The following is an 18250-nucleotide window of genomic DNA, read 5'->3' on the forward strand; positions in this document are numbered from 1 at the left end:
GGTTATTAGCTGAGTCCTGAGGTTCTGTCATTTCTTTGGCATCTCTGCTGATGCTGTGCTGACATAGGCCTTGGTTTCTAACCTGAGTATTGCTGGTCTGACAGTTGGTGTCCTTGTATCAAATCACTTACCCTTGTTTTATTAATGAAGCAATAATTTAATTTTTTTCTATGAGCATTTTTATAGGAATTTTTTTAAAATTTAAAAAATAGCTTAAAAATACCACATCTACATTTTAAAAACTAGAAAAAGTTTAAAATCTAACTTGAATTCATGTTTTTAAATAAGATTTTGCTAAAAGTGACGTGCAGCAGCCAGTGCGAACCAGTGTTCCAAGATTTTTTTCAGTGAGCTCCGCTAGAATTACAAGCTCTCTTGGCACAAGGTCTTCCTTCCGAGGTATCTCAAGTAGCAGGCACCATGATTTTTGCTTTGAGGTAACTTTAGTCATCAAATTCCTCACCCGTCAAGCTTCCTTGTCACTCACTGTATCACTTTCCTACCATTAGAACAATGCATTGTATTTTGGTTTGGCTACATTAGCACTTCTGTACTAATATCACATTCTGTATAGGTAGGAAGAAAATAATAATGACCAAAAAATGCAAATATATTTATCCCTCACATCACAGTCATAGGGTGAGCAAGCCAGGGCTAATATGATGTTACATGGTGTCAGGGACTCCAGTTCCTTCTATGTGCTGGTTCAGCTGTTCTTTTTTTTTAAAGAGAGGCTAGTGTGATGCTCTTAATTTTATTATTTCTTTTTACAGTTTTGCTGGGATTTAATTAGTGTACAAAACCCCATATACTTAATGTGTACAGTTTGATGAGTTTGAACATTATGCACAAGTCCCTGGGCTTCCCAGGTGGCACAGTGGCAAAGAATCCACCTGCCAGTGCAAAAGATGCAGGTTCAAACCCTTGGTCGGAAAGATCCCTGGAATAGGAACCGGCAGCCCACTCCAGGATTCTTGCCTGGGAAATCCCATGCACAGAGGAGCCTGGCAGGCTACAGTCTACGGGGTTGCGAAGAGTTGGACATGACTGAATGACTGAGCATAAACCCCTGATGTCTTCACCACAATGAAGGTGAATTCTTAATATATGACTTCAATCCCACAGCCTAACATGGCTTTTTCATCTCTTATCATTATATTGCAGTTCAGCCAATAGGAAGGGGGAGCAAGTTGCTTCAATTTTAAAGGCATGCCTTAGAAGTTTCCCATATCATTTCCACCCACAATCCTGGCAGAAATCTCGTTATGGCCATAATCAGCTACAAGAAGGCGGTGGCCTCTAGTTTGGTGACACTGGTCCCAGCTAAATTTATGGTGTTCAATTACTAAAGAGGGAGAGGGGAATGGATTTTAGGAGACCACCCACAGTCTCTGCTTCACTCTCCATGCTTAGCCTCTGGTTGTCTGTGTCTACAGAAGAGTTCATCAGCATGGTTGTTCTGTGTGTGTAACCAATAAAAACAATGCAAAATGGCAGAGTTGAAAAAATTCTGGAATAGCTCTTCCATGATGACCTGGAGGAGTTGTTAAGTCCTGGTCATTTTGGTCTGCTAAAGAGAGTTTTCATAATCCTATAATTATGTTGAAATTTCCATGTGACAGGGTTGGGCTTCTATGATGTTTGACAGCATTGCATCCTGAATCGTTGAATATTCTGACCCTGGAAACTTAACATCGCTACCCCCATCCTAATAATACACTGCTATCCTTTGGCGAGGTACAGTCTTTGAATTTATTATTATAAACCATATCTTGTATAATAGTAACGTGTCAGGATATTCATTTTGCTAAGTATTGGAGGAAGTGCTCTAGAGAACTATTTCAAACATATAACAAATCTGTTATGGTCGGTCTTACATGTTTATTTTATTTGATCATTTTAGAATAGTGAAAGTGTTAGTTACTCAGTCGTGTCTGATGTTTTGCGACCCCATGGACTGTAGCCCACCAGGCTTTTCTGTCCATAGGATTCTCCAGGCAAGAATACTGGAGTGGGTTGCCATTCCCTTCTCCAGGGGATCTACCCAACCTAAGGATTGAACCTGGGTCTCCTGCATTGCAGGCAGATTCTTTACCATCTGAGTCACCAGGGAAGTCCTGATTTTAATTTTTATTAAAAAATTAAAAAAAAACAATTTTGGTTGCACTACACAGCCTGTGGGATCTTAGCTCCCCAAGCAGAGATTGAACCAATGCCCCTGCACTGGAAGCTCAGAGTCCTAACCACTGGACCACCAGGGAAATCCTAGGCTTGAGTATTTTCAGTTCAGTTCAGTTGCTCAGTCATGTCCGACTCTCCGCGACCCCATGAATCACAGCACGCCAAGCCTCCCTATCCATCACCAACTCCCGGAGTTCACTCAAACTCATGTCCACAGAGTCGGTGATGCCATCCAGCCATCTCATTCTGGGTCGTCCCCTTCTCCTCCCACCCCCAACCTTTCCCAGCATCAGAGCATTTTCCAGTGAGTCAACTCGTCGCATGAGGTGGCCAAAGTATTGGAGTTTCAGCTTTAGCATCAGTCCTTCCAATGAACACCCAGGATCGATCTCCCTTAGAATGGACTGGTTGGATCTCCTTGCGGTACAAGGGACTCTCAAGAGTCTTCTCCAACACCACAGTTCAAAAGCATCAATTCTTTGGCGATCAGCTTTCTTCACAGTCCAACTCTCACATCCATACATGACCACGGGAAAAACCATAGCCTTGACTAGACGGACTTTTGTTGGCAAAGTAATGTCTCTGCTTTTTAATATATTATCAAGGTTGAGTATTTTAAACAGTATGTTAATAATGTTATTACGTTTCCACTGTATTTATTGATTAGTTTAGAGATTGCAGAAAGCAAACTAATGGTTCCCCAAAGGTTTCTTTATAATCCCTGGGGCCTGTGAATCTGTTACCTTCCATGACAAAGGGGCTTTCTAGACATGGTTAAGGGTATGGATATTGAGATGGGAGATATCCTGGATTATCTGGGTGGGACCAATCTAAATCTCCTTAGTTCCCAAAAGTGGAAGAGGGAGGCAGAAGAATGGTTCAGAAAGATGTAGTGTGAGGACTTGACCCACAGTTGCAGCTTTGAAAACAGGAGGAAGGGGGCTTTGAGGAATGTGGGCAGTTCTAGAAGCCTGAAAAGACAAAGAAACAGATGATCCTCCAGAGCCTTCAGAAAAGAATTTGGCTCCTGCCACACGTTGGTTTTAGCTCATTGAGTCAGAGCTTGAACTACTGAACCACAGAACTGCAAGATGATCCACTTGTTGTTCAAGCCACTTTGTTGCAGCAACAATAAGAAAATATTGAAGAGATGGTTGACATTTTTTTCAATATTAAGTCACCCCACCCAGAAACAATAGTATTTTGTCTTCTGTTTATATAAATTTTATTTTATATCACATAGTAACATTTTAAATTGTCTTTCTATAGGTCATGCACATCTTGTTAAATTGTGAATTTGCTCTTTAGAGCACCAGGTGGATTGCATCACTCTCTTCCTTTAATTTACTTTTGTAGCTCCAGTGTTCTTGCCTGGAGAATCCCAGGGACGGGGGAGCCTGGTGGGCTTCCGTCTAAGGGGTCACACAGAGTCGGACACGACTGAAGTGACTCAGCAGCAGCAGCAGCAGCAGCAGCTTTCAAAAACTTACTGAATGAACACTAAAATCCTCAGTTTCATACTCGAGAACCTCCATAATTTAGTTTCTTCCTCTTCTCAGCCTCATTCTTCCCTGCATTCCACCAGTTGCTCTCACTCCTTTGGACTGTTGAACAAAGTTCATGATAATTTTGTTCCTGATTAGAGTTAACAGATAAAAATACAGAATACTAAATTAGATTTGAATTATTTCTAATGAGCAATAATTTTTTAGTGTCAGTGGTTCCCATGCAATATTTTCCCTTTATCTCATGCAATATGCATGCGCAATTAGAAATTACCGAAATTGAACTGATACTTCGTGCTATTGTTTGCTAAACCTGGCAACCTTATTCACGATCTTTATGAGTTTTCTTTTACTCCATTCCCTGTCTACAGATATCCTTAGGGGCTAAGTCAAATACCACCTTATCATAAGCCCTTCTGCGTTTTTACTTCCTTCATAGAATTGGTAGGTTAAATGTCTTTCAGATTGCAACCGTGCTGAACATTTATTTTTCTCCATTTGCCCTTAATGCCTCATATCTGTTAGAATCTCAATAAACATTTGCTGAATAAATGAATAAATATTAGGCAATAAATCAGTTGAAGTAAATCTCAAAATGATTGTTATTGGTAAACTCATAGGCTTTAAAGAAAGTTCTATTAAAGCTAAGTATAAACATTGTTCTTTCCTAAGTAACACGGCTTTGTGTTTGCCACTGAAACACATTTAATGAAATGGAAAACACCATATAAAACTTATAAGTGCATCCACTAAAGGTTAGGAAGTTATGCCTACAGAGAATTAGGCTAACTAAATCAAAATGTTCCTACTCTGAAGCTGTGGGTATCCATCAAAGATTTGCCCAGAATATTCCCCATATAGAATCATTGACTCTAGGAGATACTCCTGGGCTTAAATCTGAAGATAGGATATGAATCCTTTCCCCTTTGGAAAAAATTGAGATGAAATCTGTTATCAAAGGATCTTGAAATAATTTCCTTGAATTGATTTTTCTCTTTAAAATTCAAGGTGATTGACCTCAGAGACCCCTGCTAGGAATTGTGTCCTGGGAAAATCCTGATTGCTAGGGTTGATGCTGATGAAGTTTCCTCTGCATCAGAATGTCTCTTAGAAGATGCATGCTACACATCACCTACCACAGGACAAAGCAAACTTACTGTCACATCAGGAGAGATCAATGTGGTTAAGATGTATCATCATTTCAGCTCCACACCAGACCTTCACAAGACAACAAATGACTGTTCACACAATACAAGTAATTGAAGCTACTTGCTTGTGAGTGAAGGGTAATTTAAAATTTTCTATAACTGAAAAGTATTATCATTGTACATTGTGAATCTATTGGGCATCGTGTGTGTGTATGAATTGGGATTTGTGTGTGTGTGTGTCTACTGTATATGCTTTAGGAAAAATACCTTTCTGAGAGAGCCTTGAGTTCAGCGCAGCTGTGCTCTTCGGTCACATGTGTTCACCGTGTCTGGAATTTTAGATTCAAAGTATTTATCTAACCTGCAAGTTCTCTTCTCTTTTGCTACTTTTGCATCACTTATTCAAGTTCATGTAATATTTTCCTTAGATTACTGTAAGCCACTAGCCAGATTGTCTCTGTTTTATTCTATTTAAATTCTTCAACACAACCGTGAGAGTATCCTTTTGAATTGTGAATGCAACTTCATTACTGCTAAAAATCCTTTATTTTAAAGTCCTTTATTTAAAATTCCCCTCACAAAGGAGTTAAGGCTCTTCAACATGGCATGAAGACCTCTAATCACAAGGTTCCCTCTTTATATATGTTTTTCTTTTTTTTATGTTTGCCTTTCATTTTTTTCTAGAAACTTTGCTTTTTCAGGATTGTAAACTTCCTCAAGGAAGGTAATGCATTTGCTTGGTCCACTGCTGTGTCCCTCAATTCAGTTCAGTTCAGTTCAGTGGCTCAGTCGTGTCCGACTCTTTGCGACCCCATGAATCACAGCACGCCAGGCCTTTCCGTTCACTCCTGGAGTTCACTCAAACTCATGTCCATCGAGTCGGTGATGCCATCCAGCCATCTCATTCTCTGTCGTCCCCTTCTCCTCCTGCCCCCAATCTTTCCCAGCATCAGAGTCTTTTCCAGTGAGTCAACTCTTCGCATGAGGTGGCCAAAGTATTGGAGTTTCAGCCCTAGCATCAGTCCCTCCAATGAACACCCAGGATTGATCTCCTTTAGAATGAACTGGTTGGATCTCCTTGCAGTCCAAGGGACTCTCAAGAGTCTTCTCCAACCCCACAGTTCAAAAGCATCAATTCTTCGGCAATCAGCTTTCTTCACAGTCCAACTCTCACATCCATACAGGACCACTGGAAAAACCATAGCCTTGACTAGACAGACCTTGGTTGGCAAAGTAATGTCTCTGCTTTTTAATATGCTATCTAGATTGGTCATAACTTTCCTTCCACGGAGTAAGCGTCTTTTAATCTCATGGCTGCAATCAGCATCTGCAGTGATTTTGGAGCCCCAAAAAATAAAGTCTGACACTGTTTCCACTGTTTTCCCATCTATTTCCCATGAAGTGATGGGACCAGATGCCATGATCTTTGTTTTCTGAATGTTGAGCTTCAAGCCAACCTTTTCACTCTCCTCTTTCACTTTCCTCAAGAGGCTTTTGAGTTCCTCTTCACTCTCTGCCATAAGGGTGGTGTCATCTGCATATCCGAGATTATTGATATTTCTCCCAGCAATCTTGGTTCCAGCTTGTGCTTCTTCCAGCCCAGCGTTCCTTATGATGTACTCTGCACATAAGTTAAATAAGCAGGGTGACAATATACAGCCTTGACGTACTCCTTTTCCTATTTGGAACCAGTCTGTTGTTCCATGTCTAGTTCTAACTGTTGCTTCCTGACCTGCATACAGGTTTCTCAAGAGGCGGGTCAGATGGTCTGGTATTCCCATCTCTTTCAGAATGTTCCACAGTTTATTGTGATCCACACAGTCAAAGGCTTTGGCATAGTCAATGAAACAGAAATAGATGTTTTTCTGGAACTCTCTTGCTTTCTCCATGATCCAACGGATGTTGGCAATTTGATCTCTGGTGCCTCTGACCTAGAGCCAGACATCTTGGAATGTGAAGTCAAGTGGGCCTTGGAAAGCATCACTACGAACAAAGCTAGTGGAGGTGATGGAATTCCAGTTGAGCTATTTCAAATCCTGAAAGATGATGCTGTGAAAGTGCTGCACTCAATATGCCAGCAGATTTGGAAAACTCAGCGGTGGCCACAGGACTGGAAAAGGTCAGTCTTCATTCCAATCCCAAAGAAAGGCAATGCCAAAGAATGCTCAAACTACCGCACAATTGCACTCATCTCACACGCTAGTAAAGTCATGCTCAAAATTCTCCAAGCCGGGCTTCAGCAATATGTGAACCGTGAAATTCCAGATGTACAAGCAGGTTTTAGAAAAAGCGGAGGTTGTTTCCCTAATTCCTCTCAAAGAGCTGGCAGAAAGTCCTTAGTCTGTGTGTGCGTGCTAAGTCACTTCAGTAGTGTCTGACTCTTTGCACCCCTATGGTCTGTAGCCCAAGAGTCTCCTCTGTCCATGGGATTCTCCAGGCAAGAATACTGGAAGGGTTGCCATTCCCTTCTCCGGGGCATCTTCCAGACCCCATGTCTCTTATATCTCCTTCATTGACAAGCAGGTTCTTTACCACTAATGCCACCTGAGAAACCCTGCTCATTCTGATGCACGAATAAATATATATTGCATTTCTTTCCTCCAGTTGATGAAAGGCTTCCTGACTCTTCCTGCTTCAAAGCTCTTATCTTCCCTTTGATTTGCTCTTTGTTCCAATCCTGTGTAGTTAAGTGGTAGCAGGCAGAAAAGGAACATGGGTGAATGGGGACCCAGGAGTACAGCAGATATAAGTGGTACCTGATTCGGTGCTATGGATGTCTCTTCAGGTTCACTCTAGAGAAGGGAAGGGATCAGCACATTTTCATCCTTACTGGGACTCTGGCATAAGGACAATTAGTGGACAGGAGGAGATCTGGTGAGGTGAACCATCCAAGATCAAAGGGAAAGAGCAGAAACCCAACTGTGAGTTTACTTGTTTCAGAATAGAATCAAGAACTATGGATTCGAAGCCAACATTTAGATAACTATGTAAGATCTGGAATGCATGTTTTTTCTCCATGTTTTCTATCCACACTTTACTTCCTCTTGGCATATTTTTTTGGAAATTTAAGGGAAAAGAACTCGAAACTTGACTTTGAAGACTGCTATGATTCTACTCAATATTCTGTAATGACCTATATGTGAAAAGAATCTAAAAAAGAGTATGATTCACTTCTCTGTACATTTGAAATTAACATTGTAAATCAACTATACTCCAATAAAATTAAAAAATTAAAAATTAAAATAAGAAAACTGCTTAGAAAGGGGCTGCTGCTGGGAACCTAGCATTCCACTCTGTGGCCAAGCTTAGAGAAAGCGAATCCATGAGAAAAAAATGGATCCCTAGGGGAAAAAGGGGGTGGAAAGGGAAAAGGAAATGGATTGAGCACCCAAGACTTAACAGTAAATTAGCAAAGCAGCAGAAGAGTCTGAAACTGATATGTGGTCTCAGGGATTGGCCCCCAGGTTCTGGGGTTTGTGGTGGTATATAAGTTACCCTTTGCAAATTCCAAAGTGGCTCAGGAAGTGTTTTGCAGCTTAGTGTAAAGCTGGCAGACCAGGAAGTGAACATCTGTTTGTGGGCAAGGGGAGAGAGCCTTGGCATTGACGTTGCTGTGATTGATACGAGAAACATGCTTACACCTCAGTTTGTGGAGGCCTGCTTAACTTGTGGTTTCCGAAAATTGCTAGATCACAACTCAGGGAATATGAAGGACTCCTCCAACCAGAGACCTGAGAATACCTGACAATACCTGATCTTGAGATCAGTTTGAGATGGGCTTCGCAGGTGGCCCCAGTGGTAAAGAATCCACCTGCCAACACAGGAGACTCAGGAGATGCAGGTTTGATCCCTGGGTTGGGAAGATCCCCTTGAGAAAGAACCAGCAACCCACACCATTATTCTTGCCTAAAGAATCCCATGGGGAGTGGAGCCTGGTGGGCTACAGCCCATAGGGTCAAAAAAGAGTTGGCTTCGACTGAATGAGTACACCCATAGTAGGAAGAAGTTGAATTTTTGGAAACATGACTCAAGCTACAGTGTGAACAGTGGATTAGAGAGGGTAAGAGAGGCAGAAAGGAAGCTATGACAAGTAATCTAGAGATAATGATGACCTGAACAGAGGTAGGAACACTAGGCATGGAGAGAAATGGGTAAATGCACGAGATACTTAAGAGGTAGTCTACAGAAAATGATATGAAATGAAGAAGCATAGATATTGTCATACACTTATCAAGGAGAACTTGTCCAGTATAAAATCTATTAACACATAGCAGAATACTTCTCCACTGAACATATTTTGTAAAACCTAAGTCTACAGTAAAAGACATGACTAGATCTGCGATGACCATAGGGCATGATGGAAAAGGACATATATAATACACAATTCCACCTCAGGCACTCCTTTTTTATTGAATATCTGAGTGGGAATGCCAACCTTGGTGGTGGGAGTCATGAGTAGGGGCCTCAGGAAGACACCACATACCTAGCTAGACCTTGAATAGCAGAGGCATCTGAGAGGGTCATGCCCATTATTTATTGAGGTGGGCAATGTAGTTCGCTCTTTGGAGGAAAAGCTATGACCAACCTGGACAGCATGTTAAAAAGCAGAGACATTACTTTACCATCAAAGGTCATCTAGTCAAAGCTATGGTTTTTCTAGTGGTCATGTATGGATGTGAGGTTTGAACTATAACAAAAACTGAGTGCCAAAGAATTGATGCTTTTGAACTGTGGTGTTGGAGAAGACTCTTGAGAGTAACTTGGACTGCAAGGAGATCAAACCAGTCAATCTTAAAGGAAATCAGTCATGAATATTCATTGGAAGGACTGATGCTGAAGCTGAAACTCCAACACTTTGGCCACCTGATGCGAAGAACTGACTCATTGGAAAAGGCCCTGATGCTGGAAAGATTGAAGGCATTAGGAGAAGGGGATGACAGAGGCAGAGGATGAGATGGTTAGATGGCATCATGGACTCACACGTGAGTTTGAGCAAGCTCTGGGAGTTGGTGATGGACAGGGAAACCTGGCCTGCCGCAGTCCATGGTGTCACAAAGAGTCGGATACTATTGAGTGACTGAACTGAACTGTATGTAGTGGTGCCTGTTGTCACCTCTCAGGTATCTAAAGGTATACTTACCTGTGAAAAAAGGGCTTTCTTCCTTGACAGTAAGATAAGAAATTTCTCAATTACTGGTGGTCATACCAATCAGGACCTCACAGGGTACATGTTAAGGCCTCAGACAGTAGAAGGCTTCTTCTCTCAAGTGTCACAGTTCAGCACCTGGGCTTAGAGTTAGGCCACATTCAAGGAGGATATGGGTGGGGCTATTAACGGCCCTGCCTTTGAAAATAATCCTGTCACAGTCTTGGTTCCTGGCCCTCCAGAGAGCCGACACCCCTTCACTGGGGTGGATGAGCAGGAGAGACAGGGACACCTGGCCCTCCCAGAACAGAGTGAAGCTCACAAGGTAGGTGCCATTGTTGAAGGCTGTCACCTTTCCTGAAGCACCTGCCTCCAGGGGCTGGGGAGGACATCCTGGCCCTGAGGAAATCCCCGCCATATTCTTTCCTTCATCCCAGATGGTCCCTCACCTCTTGCAGGACGTCCAGTTGGTCCCCCCTGTAGTATGTATATCAAGGGCTGAGGAGGGTGGCTCTGCTGTGTGTGGCGCTGGTGGTGGAGCTCCCGTAGGTGAAGTGTCTGTGTGCGATCAGCTGGTTTAGTTTCTCCATGATCTTTTTTATCCTCAGCTCAGTCTCTGTTGGTGACTTTAATAGGCTTGGTGGTATTTTAGGGTCTAGGGACTTCGTGGAGCTGTTCCAGGGCTTCCCTGGTGGTTCAGATGGTAAAGAATCTGTCTGCAATGCAGGAGACATGGGTTCGATCCCTGGGTCGGGAAGATCCCCTGAAGAAGGGCATGGAAACCCACTCCGCCTGGAGAATTCCATGGACAAAGGAGCATGATGGCCGAAGTCCATGGGGTCGCAAAGAGTTAGACATGACTGAGCAACTCACACTTTCACTCCAGTGGTGGAAGGAAATGGCCAAGTTAGAGTAGACCAACGGAGAAGGCAATGGCAAGCCACTCCAGTACTCTTGCCTAGAAAATCCCATGGATAGAGGAGCCTGGTAGGCTGCAGTCCGTGGGGTCGCTAAGGGTCAGACACGACTGAGCGACTTTACTTTCACTTTTCACTTTCACACATTGGAGAAGGAAATGGCAACCCACTCCAGTGTTCTTGCCTGGAGAATCCCAGGGAAGGGGGAGCCTGGTGGGCTTCCGTCTATGGGTTACACAGAGTCGGACACGACTGAAGTGACTTAGCAGCAGCAGCAGCAGAGTAGACCAAAACTGAAATGGCAAGGAATGTGACATACTCTGAAATGAACCCATCCAAATCATTTTTACTTATTATGTATTTGAATATTTATGTACATATTATCATCAATTTTATTTAAACTCTGGCAATTTTGAATAAGATGTAAACATTTATCTTTAACCTCATTGTTTTAGAGAATGCCTCAACAGTTTTAGATAAATATATTAAATCCAAAATACAGAGCTCAGAGAATACTTATGAGTAATGAATTGATTCCAGTGCATTTGCTCTTCCTCTTCTTAGACATTTTATCACCAGTCATCATTACTATCTGTTAGTTCTACTTATATACATTTTTTACCTATCTGTAATTGTATTATAGTTTAAGTTACCATCATTTATTGCCTGAATTGTAGTAGTCATCCCAAGGGTCAAGGCTTCCATCCTGCTTTCTCTCCAATTAATTTTCTCCATTGTTATTAAATCAGTCCTTCTCCAGCAAGACTCTACTCATGTCCCTCCCTGCTGAAACCCTTTCAATGGCTTCTCATTACTGTTGGGGTGAAGTTCAGTCTTAATATGGCTTTATTCTATGGACTGTTTTAACTCTCTTGTTCCTGCCACTCTTTTTCTGCATTTTACATTTTCATGAGTAACTGTTGGTATTTTTCAGGAAGTGACCTTCCTTTCCTTCAGCTCTTGGTTTTTACTAACAAGATTTCCTCTTCTGGGATGACTTACCATCTACAGATTTTCCCCCAAGCCACCTAAACATCTGTCAACTTCTTACTGAGAAATCATTAGAACCTTAGAGGTTCCTTTTTCTCCTTTTCACGCTGGATCATGTTTTTATAGGTATTCAGATTTGGTGATTTCTAAATCCTGTTGATGGTCAGAGGTGCCTGCAAACTTTTCAAAAAATATGGATTCTCAGTTCAGTTCAGTTCAGTTCAGTCGCTCAGTTGTGTCCGACTCTTTGTGACCCCATGAATCACAGCATGCCAGGCCTCCCTGTCCATCACCGACTCCCGGAGTTCACTCAAACTCACCTCCATTGAGTCGGTGATGCCATCTCATTCTCTGTCTTCCCCTTCTCCTCCTGCCCCCAATCCCTCCCAGCATTAGTCTTTTCCAGTGAGTCAACTCTTCGCATGAGGTGGCCAAAGCATTGGAGCTTCAGCTTTAGCATCAGTCCTTCCAATGAACACCTAGGACTGATCTTTAGAATGGACTGATTGGATCTCCTTGCAGTACAAGGGACTCTCAAGAGTCTTCTCCAACACCACAGTTCAAAGGCATCAGTTCTTCAGTGCTCAGCTTTCTTCACAGTCCAACTCTCACATCCATACATGACCACGGGAAAAATCATAGCCTTGACTAGACGGGCCTTTGTTGGCAAAGTAACGTCTCTGCTTTTTAATATGCAGGTGTTGTTATTGTCCATCAAGAAAATCCCTACCAGAGTTAGCAAATTATTAGTATTAAGAGAGTCAACAAGGAGCTGGATATAAAATAAATTTGTAAAAATAGCATTTGTCTATAACAGTGATAATCATCAGAAAATACAATAGAAGATAATCTCTGACTGTGATGAAGGCATTTTGAAAACTCTTTTGAAGAACATTTTTAAAGACCTTGAGTGAAAAGCTTTAACATTTTTAAAAGTGTTAAAGCTTAATATTATAAATCTGTTAATTTTCCCACAAATAATTTAAAATTCTATGTATTTCTTTTCAATTGAATTATAATTGACTTATAATATTGTATTAGTTTCATGTGTACAGTAAAATGATTAGGTTATATCCATATATATATATATATATATATATATTTCTGATTATTTTCCACTGTAGGTTATTACATTTTATATTGAATAATGTTCCCTATGCTATACAATGGGGCTTCCCCAATGGAGCCAGTGGGTTAAGAATCCACCAGCAATGCAGGAGACACAGGAGAGACGGGTTCAATCCCTGGATTGGGAAGACCCTTGGAGGAGGAAATGGCGATCCACTCCAGTATTCTTGCACAGGAAATCCCATGGCCAGAGGAGCCTGGCAGGCTATATATAGTCCATGGAGCTGTGAAGAGTCAGACACAACTGAGCAAATGGCACGTGTAAGAAATCTTTGTGGCTTATCTACGTGATCTGTATCTGTTAACACCATACTTCTAATTTATCCCTCCTCCATCCCTCTTTCCCTTTTGGTAACCATAAGTTTGTGTTCTATAATATGTCTGTAAGTCTGTTTCTGTTTTGTGTATAGATTTGCTTGTATTGTTTTTTAGATACCACATATAAGTGAGATCATATAAATTTGTGTTTATCTGACTTCCTCACTAAGTATAACCATCTCTAGGTCCATCCATGTTGCTGCAAGTGGCAGTATTTCTTTCTTTTTTATGGCTGAGTAATATTCTATTGTGTACTTATATTCCACCTCTTCTTAACCCTTTCATCTGTTGATGGGTGCTTGGTTTATTTCTATGTTTTGGCTATTGTAAATAGTGTTGCTATGAACATTTTCTAATTAGAATTTTCTCAAGATATATGCCCAAGAGTGGAGTTGCTGGATTGTATGGTAACTCTATATTAGTTTTTTAAGGAACCTCCATACTGTTTTTCATAGTGGATGCACCAATTCACATTCCCACTAACAGTGTACTAGAGTTCTCATTTCTTAAATCCTCACCAACATTTGTTATTTGTAGACATTTTTATGATAGCCATTCTGATACATGTGAGGAGATATTTCATCATGGTTCTGATCTCCATTTCTTTGATGATTAGTGGTACTGAACATCTTTTCACATGCCTGTTGGCCATCTGAGTCTTCTTTGGAATAATATTTATTCATGTCTTTTGTCCATTTAAACAAAGTTTTTTTTTTATTTTTTATTTTTTTTATTTTTTTTTATTTTTTTTATATCTAAAAAAGAATTTTGTTAAAAAAGCACAAATGCAAAGAAATGAACAGAGGAAAATTTATGCGTCGAACCTGGACTGGTCACTTATGATAATATACATGCTACAATTCCATTCTCTCCAATCATTCCACCTTCACCCTCTCCCACAGAGTCCCAAAGACTGTTCTAAATGCCTATGTCTCTTTTGCAGTCTCTTATACAGGGTTCAGGTTACCATTTTTCTAAATTCCATATATATGCGTTAATATACGGTATTGATGTTCTTCTTTCTGGCTTACTTCACTCTGTATAATTGGCTCCAATTTCATCCACCTCATGCTGTTTATATATTTTGGATATTAACCGCTTATCACTCACATCTTTGTAAATATTTTTTCCCATTCGGTAGATTGGTTTTTGGTTTTGTTGATGGTTTCCTTTGCTTTTAAGTTTGATTAGTTCTGTTTGTTTATGTTTGCTTTTGTTCCCTTTGCCATAGGGGACAGATCCAAAAAATACTGTTCTTATGTCAAAGAGTGTTCTGCCCATGTTTTCTTCTAGGAATTTTTTGGTTACTTGTCTTGTATTTAGGTCTTTAATCCATTTTGAGTTTATTTTTGTATATGGTGTGAGAAATGTTCTAATTTTATTCTTTTTCACGTGGTTGTCCAGTGTTTCCAGCACCACTTATTGAAGAGACTGTCTTTTCTCCATTATATATTCTTTTCCCCTTTGTTTTAGACTACCTGGTCATTGCTGTGTGGGTTTATTTATGGGCTCTCTATTTTGCTTCATTGATCTATAAGTCTGTTTTTATGCCAGTACCATATTGTTTTGATGACTGTAGCTTTGTAGTATAATCTGAAGCCAGTGTGATAACTCCAACTTTGTTATTTTTTCTCAAGATTCCTTTGGCAATTCTGGGTCTTTTGTGGTTACATATAAATTTTAGGACTATTTATTCTAGTTCTGTGAAAATGTCTGGGTATTTTGATAGTAAAAGTCACTCAGTTGTGTCTGACTCTTTGTGACCCCATGGACTGTACAGTTCATGGAATTCTCCAGGTCAGAATATGAAGTAGGTAGCCTTTCTTTTCTCCAGGGGATCTTCCCAGAGATTGAACCCAGGTCTCCCTCATTGCAGGCAGATTTTTACCAGCTGAACCACAAGGGAAGCCTGTATTTTGATAGGGGTTGCATTAAATCTGTAGATTGTTTTGTGTAGTATGGCCATTTTAATGATGTTAATTCTTCTAATCCATGAAGATTTATTTCCATTTCTAATCCATGGGATGTATTTCCATTTATTTGTATTGTCTTCAATTTCCCTCATCCATGTCATAGTTTTTCAGAATGTAGGTCTTTCGCCTCTTTGGTTAAGTTTATTTCTAAGGATTTTAGTTTTTTCAGTGCAATTGTAAATGGGATTGTTTTATTGATTTTTCTTTCTGTAGTTCAGTATTACTGTATACAGATTTCTGTATATAAACAAATCTTGTATCCTGCAATTTTACTGAATTCATTTTCAGTTCTAATAGTTTTTTGATAGAGACTTTATGTTTTCTTTATGTTGTATTATGTCATCTGCAAGTGGTAGTTTTACTTCTTCCCTTCCCAATGTCTTTTATTTCCTTTTCTTGTCTGATTACTCTGGCCAGGACTTTCAATATTCTGTTAAATATAGGTGGGAAGCATTTTTATCTTATTCCTCATTTAGAGAACATGTTGAAGCTTTTCACCACTGAATATGTTAGTTGTGGGTTTGTCATAAATGGCCTTTATTATGGTGAGATATGTTCCTTCTAGACCAACTATGGTGACAGTTTTTTTACCATGAATGGATGTTGAATTTTGTCTAATGCTTTTTCTGCATCTTTTGAGATGATCATAGAATTTTTATGCTTCCGTTTGTTAATATGGTATGTTACACTGATTTATTATTCCTTGAATCCTTGGAATATATCCCATTTGATCATGGTGTATTATCTTTTTTTATATATTATTGAATTTGGTTTGTTAATATTTTGATGAGGATTTTTGCATCCATTATGCATCAAAGATGTTGGCCTATAATTTTCTTTTTTGTAGGGTCTTTGCCTGGTTTTGGCGTCAGCATAATGGTGGCTTCATTAAATGTATTGGGAGTGTTTCCTTCCCCTTCAAGTTTATGGAATTGTTTGAGAAGCATGGGTCTGATCTTTCCTTTATATGTTTGGTAAAATTCCCCTGTGAAGATGTCTGGTCCTGAACTTCTGTTTTCTGGGAAGTGTTTGTCTTTTTTAATTACAAATTCAATTTTACTACTAGTGATCAGTCTGTCCAGTTTGTCTGTTTCTTCCTGATTCAGTCTAGAAGATTGTATGTTTCTAGAAACTTGCCAATTTTCCCTAGGTTTTCCAATTTATTGACAAATAACGTTTTATTCTCTTAGGATTGTATGTCTGTGATATTGGTTGTTATTTATTCTCTCTTTTTCTTCTTGTTTTATTTATTTATTTATTTTTTGGGTCTTCTCTATTTTTTTCTTAATGACCCTGAGTAAAGGTTTATCATTTTTTTGTGTTTTCAAAAAAATCTACTCTTGGTTTCTTTGATGTTCCCTTTTATGTTGTTGGTTTCTGTTTTATTTATTTCCTCTCTTATCTTTATTATTTCTTTCCCTTTGTTGGATTTGGGCTTCATTTTTTTTCTTTTTCAAATTACTTTAGATTTGGTTTGGTTGTTGAGATTTTTCTTGTTTCTTGATGCAGGCCTGTATCACGATAAACTTCCCTCATTGAACTGCTTTTGCTGCATCCCATAGAATTTGAAAACCTGTGCTTTTATTTTCATTTGTCTCAAGATATTTTCTGATTCCTATTTTGATTCTTCATTGATCCATTAGTTTTAAGTAGCATGTTGTTCAATCTCCCAATATTGTGTTTTCCCCACTTTTCTTCCTATAACTAATTTCTAGCTTCATCCTGATATAGTTGCAAAAAATGCTTGATATAATTACTGTCCTCCAAAGTTTATAGAGACTCGTTTTGTGGCTACCATGTGATCTGTCCCGGAGAATGTTCCACGTGCACTTAAAAAGAAGGTGTATTATGGTATTTTTGGATGGAATGTCCTGTAGATATATGTTGAATCCAATGGGCTAATGTGTCATTTAAGACTGTTGTTTCCTTATTGATTTTCTCTCGGATGATCTGTCCATTGATGTAAGTGGGGCATTAAAGTCCCCTACTATTATTGTATTTTTGTCATTTTTTCATTATGTCTGTTAATATTTGCATAATCCTATGTTATGTTCATATATTTTAATGAGTGTTTTATCTTCTTCTTGTGTTGATGCCTTTATCATTATATAATTCCCTCTTTGTATTTTTTATAGCCTTTCTTTTAAAGTCTACTTTGTCTGATACAAATATTGCTACACCTGCTTTGTTGTTTCTGTTTGCATGACATGCCTTTCCCCATCCTCATGCTTTTAGTCTGTGCCTTTAGCACTGAAGTGAGTTTCTTCTAAGCAGAATATGGCTGGGTCTTGTTTTTCTTTTTTTCTATACAATCAGCCACCTTATCTCGATTGTAGTCCATTAACTTTTAAAGTGATTATTGGTAGGTATGTACTTACTTCCGTTTTGTTACTTTTTTCTGGTTGTTCTTATAGTTCTTCTGTGTTCTTTTCTTTTAATCCCTTCCTTTGTAGTTTGCTGATTTTCTGTAGTGGTATGAGTGTGTTTCTTTCCCTCCAGTATTTTTGTATTTATTGTGGGTTTTAAAAAAAGTAATAAATTAATTTTTGGCTGCACTGAGTCTTCATTCCTGTACTTGGCCTTTCTGTAGTTGTTTCTCGAGAGGGCTACCCTCTAGCTGTGGTGCTCAGACTTCTCATGGTGGAGCCTGGGCTCTAGACTGTGGGCTCAGTAGTTGTGGTATACAGGCTTAGTTGCTCTGTGGCATGTGAAATTTCCCTGGATCAGGGCTCAAACCTGTGTCCCCTGCATAGGCAGGCAGATTCTTAACCACAGGACCACCATAGGTGTCCTATTGTAGATTTTTGATTTGTGGTTACCATGGGGTTTAATATACGTTTACCTATAGCTTTATCTAATAATTTAAAACTGGTAGTCATTTAAGTTCAAGCACATTGTAGAAGACCTACCATTTTTACTTCCCACCACATTTTGTGTTTTTGAT

At 39.6% G+C, this 18250-nt stretch overlaps 1 long non-coding RNA gene and 1 pseudogene across 9 annotated transcripts in view; one reads left to right on the forward strand and one right to left on the reverse strand.

Annotated features, from left to right (window-relative positions):
* LOC129554355 (uncharacterized) overlaps positions 1-18250 on the forward strand; it is a 105107-nt gene that overhangs the window by 44267 nt on the left and 42590 nt on the right. The window contains exon 2 of one of the 9 annotated variants that reach the window (XR_016038970.1): positions 4695-4961. The exons of 7 other annotated variants lie outside the window; for them this stretch is intronic. This is a non-coding gene — a long non-coding RNA (uncharacterized LOC129554355). Of the gene's footprint in view, positions 1-4694; positions 4962-6769; positions 6954-18250 lie in introns of all 9 variants that reach the window. One more of the 9 variants, XR_016038971.1, reaches the window with a different exon arrangement.
* LOC129553557 (NXPE family member 1 pseudogene) lies at positions 7393-10769 on the reverse strand (annotated as a pseudogene).

This window comes from Moschus berezovskii, chromosome 14 (genome assembly GCF_049115385.1).
Source record: "Moschus berezovskii isolate FMDL1 chromosome 14, NW_MosBer_1.0, whole genome shotgun sequence".
NCBI lineage: Eukaryota > Metazoa > Chordata > Mammalia > Artiodactyla > Moschidae > Moschus > Moschus berezovskii.